The following is a 12,628-nucleotide window of genomic DNA, read 5'->3' on the forward strand; positions in this document are numbered from 1 at the left end:
ATGTTTTATGAAGTATGTCCTAGTTCTATTTCCTAAGATATTATTAAGTATTATCCAGTAAACCATTTTCTTAGGAGTTGTTTAACACATAGATAATGCCTAAAGTTTCCAATGTCTTTTGGGTTTAAGAAATTCAGTGTTTAACACACTAATTTCCAGTGATGAGAAATCAACAAATACCTATTTGTTAACAGTATTTTTTTCAATATTATTTCAACATTAAGTGGAGTGCATATTGATTTTGATAAAATATGACCAAAAAAGTATGAATTTGTAGAGCTGTAAAGTGCCCTAACACAAAATACACATGACAAAGTAAGTCTGTGAATGTAGAAGCCATTTTTTATTCTCTCGGGAATATGTTCCCAGGATCAGACCATTCACTGAGGGCTTTTTTCCATGACTGTGATGAGACTCAGCTGGGCCTCTAACAATCCCCTCCAGGGAGCTGGCAAGACCAAAGGACATTGCTGCAACTGGTTTCCCTGCCCCCACCTTCACTCTGCTGCCCTCAGTGAGACCGACTGTCTGGGAAGACAAAAGTGTTCAGACAGAGAATTCAACATCAAGTCGAAAGCAATGCCAAAACCCACTTTATTTAATGTAGGCAGTGACTTTCCACCCACACTTCCATCTCTCTTAAGTGTTCCAGTCCTGCCGGCTCATGAACAATCTTTTCCCGTGGACAACTGCCAGTTACTTGATTATTATATTTTCCTTTCTAACTTTGAACGAATTATCTTTCATTGGTTGAAAATCGCAGAAATATACCCCAATTAAAGTTAACTCTTTCTTTTAATCTTTCCCTTTACTTATGGAAAACTTCAAGATATGAGGCTAGCTAGCACTAAAATGAAATTAGAGCTAGAAAAGAAAAAAAAGGAATATATTTTATTGACATGGGGAAGAATCTGATTGAGGTAGGTAAAGAGGTCACTATTTGATATATAATATTTCTTTTCAACATAGATCTCAACCCCTGATACCATACCATTTTTTAAAGTTTTTGGATAATTTCATTTAATTTATTCTCATATTCACTACATGGAGTCTGTTTTTCTCCAATCTGATTTTATCTTAGACTTCTTCTTGATATCTCATGGAAGCTACAACATGTAGAAGGTACTAAATGTGACTTTATATATATATATAATTCAATATGACTATGTTGGTCAGAAGAGAATGAGAAAGTTTAGCCAAACTCATTAAAATCTTGTTACGCTGCTATTTCGATCAAGTAAATATGATAATAAAGGATAAGAGAATGGTAATGAGAGGCTTTGAACACTGGATATAATTATCAAATCAAGAGAAAATACATAAATGTTCTCAAATTCTCATCCTCCTTGAAAAAGTGTAATAAAAATTAGGGGTGCCTTGGTGGCTCAGTCAGTTAAGCACCTGCCTTTGGCTCAGCTTATGATCCAGGATCCCGGGATCGAGTCCCATATTGGGCTTCTTCTTCAGTGGGGAGCCTTCTGCTCCCTCTGCCTGCTGCTCCCCTGCTTGTTTGCTCTCTCTCCCCCTGACAAATAAATAAATAAATAAACAAATAAATAAATAAATAAAATCTTTAAAAACAAAAAAAAAGTGTAATAAAAAGTAATCACCAGGTCTAGTTTGCCTAGACCAACTGGTTTTCTGTACAAAGTAAATTCCAAACTTTTAAGCTATATTTCTTTAGGAAAGGAATTGTTTGAGGGTTAAATCTCATGAGGAATTGGTAAATTATTGGTTTCTTTGGATGTGTGTGTAAACATTGATCCATATATAAAATATCCAATGAGTATTAAGACAATATAATTGTGTCCTTTTACCTAAAAGAATTGAATATGTATACTTTATATGTAACATTGTGTAAATCTAAGGTTGAATATGTATACTTTATATGTAACATTGTGTAAATCTAAGGTGTACAACGTGTATACTTTATATGTATACTTATATGTAACATTGTGTAAATCTAAGGTGTACAACATGTAATTTGATACAGTTACATATCACTGCCATAATGTGATTGCCATTGTAGAGATATTTAGCACTTCTATCATGTTATATAACTACCCTTTTTTAGTGATTGGTAAATTTTTTAGTGGAAAAAGGTCAAGAGACAATTCTACAAAAGTGAAGGGCATGCTTTTTTGGAATAAACAATATTTTTCAAAAAAACCCTCTTTGGCCGTCATATCCTAATGACACACACCATTTCTGGTTCCTGTATAAACGTTTCCATTTCATTTGAGGACAGGTGTCATATGAGGTCAAGAATAGGGTGGTCAGAACACGTATTACACGTTGGCAGCGTTAGACATGACTTCTGGATAAAAGAATGAGAAGTTAAAATATTTCCATTCAGAGTGTCAGTTAAAAACTCAGTCTTTGGTGGTGATGATGAGTGGGTGGGGAGGGCCTTGTATAGTTTTCTTTCTCTTGCTGTGGTTTTTTAGAATGTTTGAAAAATATATACACTGTGCCAAAATAAACCACGTAGTTTTTAATAAAATAATTGGAGAATTTTATAAATTTGAATGGTACTCTTTATTTTGATATACAAAATCTGCAAAGGAAAATAGTTATAATTTTCTATAGGTATTAAAACATTAGTGGTGATAGTAGTGGTAGCAATAATAAAAACAATAATAATAATAATAAATGTTATATTTGGCAAGGGAAGCATGTATGGAAGTTCTTAAACAAATTGCACTTACCACAGTAGCAGATCTCAGTCCATTTGGGAGGTGACAGCAATATTTATTTTCATTAAAATCCAAGACTTTTTTCCACCTTCACTAAAGCACCTGTTGACAAAATCCATCAAAACTATTAGGGAAGAGAATAAGGTACAACTCTCCTGTTTAACAAATTAAAGGATTTTTTAAGTAATATTGACTACTTGTCTCTTTTGTCCCCTCTTTTTCTTAGCTCATAAATTTTAATTTGAGGTAACTAGCTGAATCTCAACAGACACTTCACAGAGGATATTTAGTTTATTATGCAACTGGAGGAAAACTGCCTTTCCCTACCTTGATTTGTGTAACATAAAGCCCAGGATGGTAATTTCCTGGAAGGCAGAGCCATAGTCTTTAATACTAATTCAAAATATAAAGATTGCATAATTGTCTATTGCTGCTGTAACAAGTGCTACACACCTAGGGGCTTAAAACCACCTAGATTTGTTATCTTACAATTCTGGAGGTCAGGAGTCCAAAATGAGTCTCACAAGCTAAAATCAAGGGGTTGGCAGGGATGTATTCTTTTCTGGAGGCTCTAAAGGAGAGTGTTTCTTTGCCCTTTCTGGCTTCTAGAGGCCACCACATTACTTGATTTGTGGCTTCCTTCCATTTTCAAAGTCAGCGATGGCTGGCTGAATCTTCTTTACATCATATTATGCTGACACTAACGCTTCTCCCTCACATTTAAAAAACCTTGTGATTACCGACCATGGGCGCATGCAGATAACCCAGGATAATCGCACTCTTTTAAAACCCACTGATTAGCCACCTGAATTCCATCTGCTTCTTCAATTTCTTTTGCATTGGAATTTAACTTATTCACAGGTTCTAGGAATTAGACTATAACGTCTTTGATGGGTTGTTTTGCTGCCTACCACAGAGTTATTCACACATTGGTGAAATCGAGCATCTTAAGGAGATTTTCTATATGAAACACGTGAATACATTTCCATGAACTTTCCCAGCAATTAAAACCATCTGCCTCTTTTCCTAAGGCCATATCCTCATTACACATAGTATTTTCTTTTTTTGGAGAAAAAAAGATATGAAATGTCCATATTTTTAAAATGGTGTGTCTCAGCAACAGTTTTGAGGGAATAAGTAATTCTTTAATAATGACTGATTTGTAAAGAATCCTTCAAATCTATAGTTCTTTAAAATTTTGTCTTATTGAAATATTTTCTCTTATGCATTAAGAGGGGACTTTACTTAGTTAATTGCATGCAACCTTGTTTTTTTTTTAATATTGGAAATAGGGAATTTAACATATAAGCAATTGTGTGTTTATTGTTTCATATCCCTAAAGGTGTTGTACATACTTTACCCAACCCACCATCCCAGAAAACCATTTATTTGCTTTCTGTCATTATAGATGAATTTGCACTTTAGAGTATTTCATAAAAGTAGAATCATATATTACACACTTTCTTTAGGTTTTGCTTCTTTCACTCAGCATAATCATTTTCATATGTATCAAGATTGGTGACTGACTCCATTGTTCATTGCTTTTTGTAACTGAGTAGTAGTCCATTGTATACCAAATTCTACAATTTGTTATCCATTGACCTGTTGTTGGAGATAGGGATCCTTTCCAGTTTAGAGTCATTACAAATAACATTCGTGAACAAGTATAGATACGTGCTTTCATTTCTATTGAGTGAATAGCTAGAAATGAGATGACTGGGTCATATGGTAGAAGTATATTTAACTTCCTAAGGAACAGAAAACTGTTTTTCAAAGCACTTGTATCATTTTGCATTTGTGCCAGATGTAGGAGGGTTTGAGTTGTTACACATCCTCATCAACATTTTAACACCTCATCAATATTCTATTTTAGACTTACTAAAAGGTGTGCAGTGTTACCTAATTGTTCTAATTTACATTTCTCCAGTGACTAATGATGTTGACCATCTTTTCATGTACTTCTTACCATACACACACACACACACACACACACACACGAATTGTTGGATAAAGTATTTATTCAAATCTTTTGTTTGCTTTCTTTTTCTTTTAATATGGAATGCTTCACAAATTTGTGTGTCATCCTTCTGCAGGAGCCACACTAATCTACTCTATATTGTTCCAATTTTACTACGTGCCCCGCCAAAGCAAACACTTTCTTTTCTTTAATTGGATTGTTTGTTGTTTCATTATTCGGTTTTGAGAGTTCTTCATGTATTCTGAATACAGTTCTGTACGAGATGTGTGATTTGCAAATATTTTCTCCCCATATTTGGTTTCTCTTTTCATTTCTTTAATGATGCTGTTCAAAGAGCCAAAGTGCTTAATTTTGTTGATGTTCCATATATCAACTATTTCTTTGATGTATGTTGTGATTTTGGTGTTATATCTAAGAAAATTTTACCCAAAATCAAAAAGATTTTCTCTCACATTTTCTTCTACTGGTTTTATAGTTTTTGGTGTTTTGTTTAGGTCTATGAACTACCCTGAGTTTATTTTTGTATATGGAGAAAATTATGGATCAAGATTTTTTTTTTAAATAAATGGACACTCAATTATTCCAGCACCATGTAAGAATTCTATTTTGTCTCCATGGAATTGACTTTGCATCTTTTTTGGATATCAATTGACCATATATGTATATGTCTACTTCTGTAATTTCTATTATGTTCCATCAGTCTATTTGCTTATCCTTACACCATGATCACACTGTATTGACTACTGTAATTTATAGTAAGTCTTAATCATCCAAATTTATACTTCTTTTTCAAGTTGTTTTTGTCTACTCTGGGTGATTTGTATTTCTTTTTTTTTTTTTTAGATTTATTTACTTATTTTAGAAAGAGAGAGAGAGAGAGCACGCATGCATGTGCAAGCAGGAGGAGGAGCAGAGGAAGAGGGAGGATCTCAAGCAGGCTGCAGGCTGGACATGGAGCCTGACTTGAGGTTCAACCTCACAGCCCTGATGTCATGACACTGAGATCAAGACCTGAGTGGAAATCAAGCCACCTAGGTGCCCCCTGGGGTGATTTGTATTTCTATATGAACCTTAGAATGAACTTGACAATTTCTACCAAAAAAAAAAAAATCCTACTAGGATTTTGACTGAGACTGCATAAAATTTATAGTCCAATTTGACATCTTAACATAATTTTGCATTCCATTTCATAAATGAGGTATATATCTCCATTTATTTAAATTTCTTTTAAAATCTTTCATTAGAGTTTTAAAATATTCAGTGTATAGGACTTGAACATATTTTTCAGATTTGTTAAGTATTTTATCTTTTAATGCTATTGTAAATGGTATTTCTTTAAACTTCAATTTCCAATTTTATGTTGCTAGTATACACAATAAAATTAATTTTAGTATGTTCATCTGCTATTCTGCAATGTGTTAACCTCACTTAGTAGTTCCACTTTTTTATTTTCCAATCTGGATGTCTTTCATTTATTTTTATTGCCTTACTGACCTATCTAGAACCTCTTGTACAATGATAAATAGAAGTGGTGAGAGTGAACATTCTTGCCTTCTTGCAGATCTCAGGGAGAAAGTTATATATACACATAGCCTTGTAAGAATAAATTACATAGACCTTTGCCCCTGAATATGAAAAAAAAAAAGATGTTCTTTTATGTAATCACAGTACAATTATCAATTTTGTAAATTTACATTGAGATAATTCTTATATCTATTCTATTCTATCTATTCTATCTATTTTGCATCAGTACTCCAATTTTGTCAGTTGTTCTAGTAATGTCTTTCACACCATTTCCCCCCTCTATTAGAGTATCCAGTCTAAGGCCAGATATCGTGCTATCTGCCATCTCTTTTTAGTTTCCTTTGATCTTGAACATGCCATTGACATTTTGAAGAGTTAAGACCCCTTTTTTAAGTCACATGTTCCTCTCTTATGTTTATCTGACGTTTCCTCATGAGTAGGTAGCTGTTATCTATTCTCAGCTAGAATACTGCATAGTTGTGCTGTGTCTTTCTAAGTTATCACATCTGAAGACATATCATATCCATCTATCCTTCATTGGGGGTGTCAGTTTTGATCAACTCATTAAAATAGTGCCAAAATCTCCACTGTATGAGTCTTTCTCCCTTGAAATTAATAATTAGTCTGTGGGGAGACACTATAAGACAATGCAAATATCCTACTCCTAATAAAAAATTATTTTTAAATTTGTCATACATTCATTATTTTGCCTAATTCTGTGTACAATATACTGTTTATCAAATGATTACTTCCCAACTGTAACATTTCCTCCACATTGATCAGTTAGTCATCTGTATTTACTGTAAGGAAGAGATCTCCTTTAATTAGGAGAAATGTCTCCATTTATTATCATATGGACTCATGAATTCCCATTCATTCATTCAATGGATTATAATTCATTAAGGTGTATAATTATTTTGGTGCTAAAATTGTCCCATGTTTGGCCAGTAAGTTCCCCTTCAAACTGGCGGTTGTATCCTTACGACAAGCTCCCAATCACTCTTTTCTTAGTACTTCCTTATTTTCTGGCATAACAAGAAGCACCAGAGCCATCTTGTACTTACTGTGTGCAGCCCTGGTGTCAGATTCTCCAAGGCGCCTTTGTTCATTTTAGGAAGAGTGGTGACAGAGACGAAGTTATGGGCACGAGGAGGTTCATTGCTACTGGGGTATCATTTCTTCTTGATCTTTCCTTGGACAAAACTAAAAAAAATATGCATATATATGCATGCATACACATAGACTTATCTAAACTATAGATACCCACATACATATGTACATGTATACATAAGCATACATACACATGCACACTCATAAACATATTTAAGAAAACATAAGTTCACACTAGTAAGTCCAATTCCAATCTATCCCTATTGGGCTCAGAAAGGCTTGGGGGGGGCATTTTTAAAGCTCTTTCAGAGAAAAACATGCAGCCAAGGATCCTTTATCCAGCAAAGCTGTCATTCAGAATTGATGGAGAAATAAAGACGTTCCAAAATCGCCAATCATTAACCAATTTCGTAACCACGAAACCAGCCCTACAGGAGATATTAAGGGGGGCTCTATAAAGGTAAAAAGGCCCCAAGAGTGATACAGAGCAGCAAGTCACAACCGATACAAAGACTTTAAAGAGAAATGGCATCATTAAAATCATATCTGTCAATAATCTCTATCAATCTAAATGGCTTAAACTCTCCCATAAAACGCCACAGGGTTGCAGATTGGATAAAAAGACATGACCCATCCATTTGCTGTCTACAAGAGACTCATTTTGAACCCAAAGATGCATTCAGACTTAGAGTAAGGGGATGGAGTACCATCTTCCACGCAAATGGACCTCAAAAGAAAGCTGGAGTAGCAATTCTCATATCAGATAGACTGGATTTTAAACTAGAGGCCATAGAGAGAGATACAGAAGGGCACTATATTATTCTTAAAGGAAGTATTCAACAAGTGGATATGACAATTATTAATATATATGCCCCCAACAGGGGAGCAGCAAGATACACAAGCCAACTCTTAACCAAAATAAAGAGACATATAGATAAGAACACAGTAATAGTAGGGGACCTCAACACCCCACTATCAGAAATAGACAGAACACCCTGGCAAAAACTAAGCAAAGAATCAAAGGCTTTGAATGCCATACTCGACGAGTTGGACCTCATAGATATATATAGAACACTACACCCCAGAACCAAAGAATACTCATTCTATTCAAATGCCCATGGAACATTCTCAAGAATAGATCATGCTCTGGGACACAAAACAGGTCTCAGCCAATACCAAAAGATTGAAATTATCCCCTGCATATTCTCAGACCAACAACGCTCTGAAATTGGAACTCAACCACAAGGAAAAACCTGGAAGAAACCCAATCTATCCCTATTGGGCTTATATTTGCCTTTTCCCCATTCAATATCTATTGTTTTTCCATAGTGAAACCTCTGGTTCCCAAAATCAATACATGTACCCATTTACTCAACTATTTAATGCATCTAAAATAGTTTCAGAATGTTTTGCCTACAGTACTGCAATCAACAAACCTATTAAAAATACTTCAGGATTTGTCTGTGATTCTTCACACGCTACTTTGTTCAAGATTAAGGGTATATAAATACTGTGTTCATAAATTACTTTGATTAGTTTGTTATTTCACTTACTTTCCCTGTAGTGTGTTTATGGTAGTCAATGGAATTACAATTAGGACACTTGTTTCAGTGTCCTTTCAAGTTTTTGAGTTACCATTTATCTTAATTTATATCTAAAAATAGGTAGAATGTTACATGCTTTCAAATGTCAAAATTACATGAGAGGGTATACTGAAGAAAGTGCTACTCTCTCCTCCTTATATCTTGTATTTAATTCTCCCCTCAAGTTTTCCTACCGTGCTTGTCTTTTCAAACTACTGTGAAACTGATTTACAAATCAAGTCATGACAGCATTTGAACTTGGAGAAAATACATTTATATATTAATTAATAATTTGACTTCTGCCTTTTCCACTGTTCTCAACTCAATTATTACAGTTTTATTTGGCAACAAAAAGCTGTAAGTACAAACATAAATACAGACACTATTATTTGGCACTACTCTATTATAAAATTGTTGTTCTATTATCCACAATATACACATGTGTGCACATGGGTGTGTGCTTCTTATCAAAATGAGAACACAATAATATAAAATTTCATAGGGAAATCTCTGAAAATTCATCTATTCCAAGTATGAGCAGGATGTGTTCTTTTCCAATTCTTTCTCAGAAATCAAACCATAATCCAGAAAAAAAGGAAAGAAAAGAAAAAAGTAAATGATGCAAGCTTTAATAAGTTTATGTATAAGCTGTTATTTTTTTTTGCCCTGCAATAGCATATGAGGTACATAAATAAGTTATATTTTGAAAAAATAAGTAAATATATACATTATATTAAATGCAATGTGTCCATGTTCTTCATAAAGATAGGACTGTGAATAAATATAAGGAAAAACCTGAACTTAACTGACAACTTTTTTTTCACATACTTCATTTGAGTTTTGGTGGGAAGTGAACTAATTATACACAATTATTTATTAACCAAAGAAAGAATAAATATTCAATGATAATAATCAAATTACAGGTGTAAAATAAAATCGACTTTATGCAACTACCTGTTTTCTTACATCTCTTCCTCCTATCTTCAATTCCACTCCTAAGCCAGCCAGCACTCTGGCTCCTACTTCACAGACTTGCTCAAATACTTTTTCCATCTCGAAATCTCACTCTAATGAATTCCTTTTCCAAGTTATGTCATGCATTAATTTCACATTCTTTCCTCTCACTTCTCAGATTTCACTTTACCATATCAAGACTTATTGATTGCATAAGTCTGGAAATTGCCTTGTAGTAAATTGGTAATTTTGTGGTGAATTAATGTCCAACATATTATCAAATCCTCTTAATAATGCAAAAATGACAGAAAAACATTTACAGGATTACAGTCTAAGAGCAGCAATGTAATATTAGAAAATTTGGCTTTAAATAATAAAATTTGATAAAATCTTATTTTCTTATGTTACTACTTCATAATTTAAGTCCTGTCTCCCACATTTTACTCTTATTCAGATAGGAAATGATTGCTGTAGTCATAGATATCTTATGTAAGCAGTACTTTAAAAAAAAGTTATACTAAAATGTGAATTGGGAGTATTTTGACTAGGAAAAAAAATTCAAGACACAATAAAACAAATACGGAAAAAGATATTCCTATGTAAATTTTTAAAAATTTTGTAGTTGTTTTGTTTTGTTTTGTTTGTTAGTGTGAATATAATTTTGCCACTTCGGTATGAAAGCAAAGTTCTATCGAATAATATATGGAAGCTTCTCCTCAACACACTTGTCTTAAGCATAAAGATCAAGTTTAGTTCTCTAATGATACCAGATGCTCTACTCCCCTGCAGGATTAGCTCATGATCTGAGGAGAATTGTAACATGTGGCAGACTCAGCAAAGAGATCGATTCCAAATCCTTAGCAGAGTTCTGAAAAATGGCAATAATATTTTGGCAAGGAAAAAACAATATACACGGTTTTGGCAGCAGTCCCAAGCTCAGCCTGGTTCCACCCTATTTCTTCACCTACATTTCCAACTTTGTTTCAGAATGGTTATAGTTGTAGATCTGAGAGGAGGAACAAACAAAAAGCCTCTAAGTTGGGCTATAAATCTGTGCAGGTTCACCCAGCCTTACCTCCAGCACTGCTGCCGGATCTAGACAGGTTGATACTTGAAAGTCCTTGCCTCTATAACCTTGGAAGACAAGAGCAGATAAAAAAATTTGATCAAAGTTGGGGGAAATAAGAGGGAAGCTGATCATGGGGTGGTTTGGGGTTGTTTTGGAAATCTGGAAATACAAGGAGTATTGTGGACCCCAGAAAGCTTTGGATAGGTAGTTTTACAGCAATTGAGAACATGTATTTAACACAATGACTAATGATCTGTGGAACTTGATTGCCCAGGGTTGATACTTCCTGAAGATGTAGCCATTTTAATAGCAATTTTGAAGAAAATATAAATAATGAACACAGCTAGTTTAGACTTACTTTATTAAAAACCCATCATATCGAGATGATCTCTGAGGTTCTCCCATTCATTTCTATCAACGGACTCACTCTCAGTCTCATAGTGAACACTAGGCTGGGTGAACCGTGTCCTGGCCTGGAGGGCATCTTGAATGCTCTCACCAAAGTATAATAAATTTTTGAACAAACAATCTGTGTATATTCACAAAGATTACCTCTTATCTGATGGTAAAGAAGAACAATCTTGTGAGTTATCTACCAGATATTAATTTGATATCTGCTATAACCTAGGGAGCCTATTGGGTTATTAAAACAATAGAGTAGCTTAAAGATAATTATTGAAATGTTTTCCATTGGATTCTAGATGTGTTTTTATTATCCAATTAAAAAAACCTTTAAGATAAGAAAATTTATCACCATGGGTAATCTAAGCTTGTCTTCTTTTAAATACAGAATAAAGTCTAATTTCCCCTCCATCTCACCCATTCATTCAATCTTACTCTTTCTTCAACTCTTTTATTTTCAACGAGTATCAAATGCCTACTATAACCCAGTCACCATGCTCAGCTCCAGGACATGGGTGTGAGCACAATAAACAAGATGGCTACCTTCATGGCACTCAGACCACAGTAGAGGACACAGAAGAATCATCAACTTAAAGAACATGTGAAGGCTGCTTTGAGACCTAGAGAGGGGATCATGTGCCCTTCAAATGTTTTGGTACCACCTTTATCGTAGCATTTATCACTCTGAGTTGAAATTGCTTCTTGTCAGCCCTCCAGACCAGACTGTAGACTTCTTAAAGACATGGATCAGGTCTGTTTCATCACCAAGCCCTGTACCTAGCCTGATGCTCAGCACGTAGCAGGCACTCAATAAGCATGTGTTTTGTATTTTATCGATTTTATTTATTTATTTATTTGACAGAGAGAAACAGGGGGAAGGGCAGAGGAAGAAGGAGAAGCAGGCTTCCTGCTGAGCAAAGATCCAGACATGGGCTGGATCCCAGGACCCCGGGATCATGACCTGAGCCTAAGGCAGATGCTTAACTGACTGAGCCACCAGGAGCCCCAATGAATACATGTTTAATTCATAAATGAGGACCTGGGTCACTTCAACAGCCATATCTCTGTGGTAGGATCAACTAAAAACTACCAACTTTTTCTTTTTCCACATCAATTCCTACTCTACAGCCATATTTCTCTTCACTATATTCTTGTGCAATCAGTTTTTAATGGATTCCTTTACATTAATCTCTTACACAACGTTATTATGTTGATTTCAACCCACCATCACAATACTCTGAGGTTTTTATTTTAATCCTAATGCTGTCCTGCAATATGGAGATTTGTATCACATACACATTTGATAAGAATT

General features: G+C 34.5%; 1 non-coding gene across 1 annotated transcript; it reads right to left on the reverse strand.

Annotated features, from left to right (window-relative positions):
• Positions 1-4,744: 4,744 nt before the first annotated feature.
• On the reverse strand, positions 4,745-4,849 carry LOC117801234. Its single transcript, XR_004623762.1, has one exon. It is a non-coding gene; the product is annotated as a U6 spliceosomal RNA (small nuclear RNA).
• Between the last annotated feature and the right edge of the window lie 7,779 nt (positions 4,850-12,628).

This window comes from Ailuropoda melanoleuca, chromosome 2 (assembly GCF_002007445.2).
Source record: "Ailuropoda melanoleuca isolate Jingjing chromosome 2, ASM200744v2, whole genome shotgun sequence".
In the NCBI taxonomy this organism is placed as follows: Eukaryota; Metazoa; Chordata; class Mammalia; order Carnivora; family Ursidae; genus Ailuropoda; species Ailuropoda melanoleuca.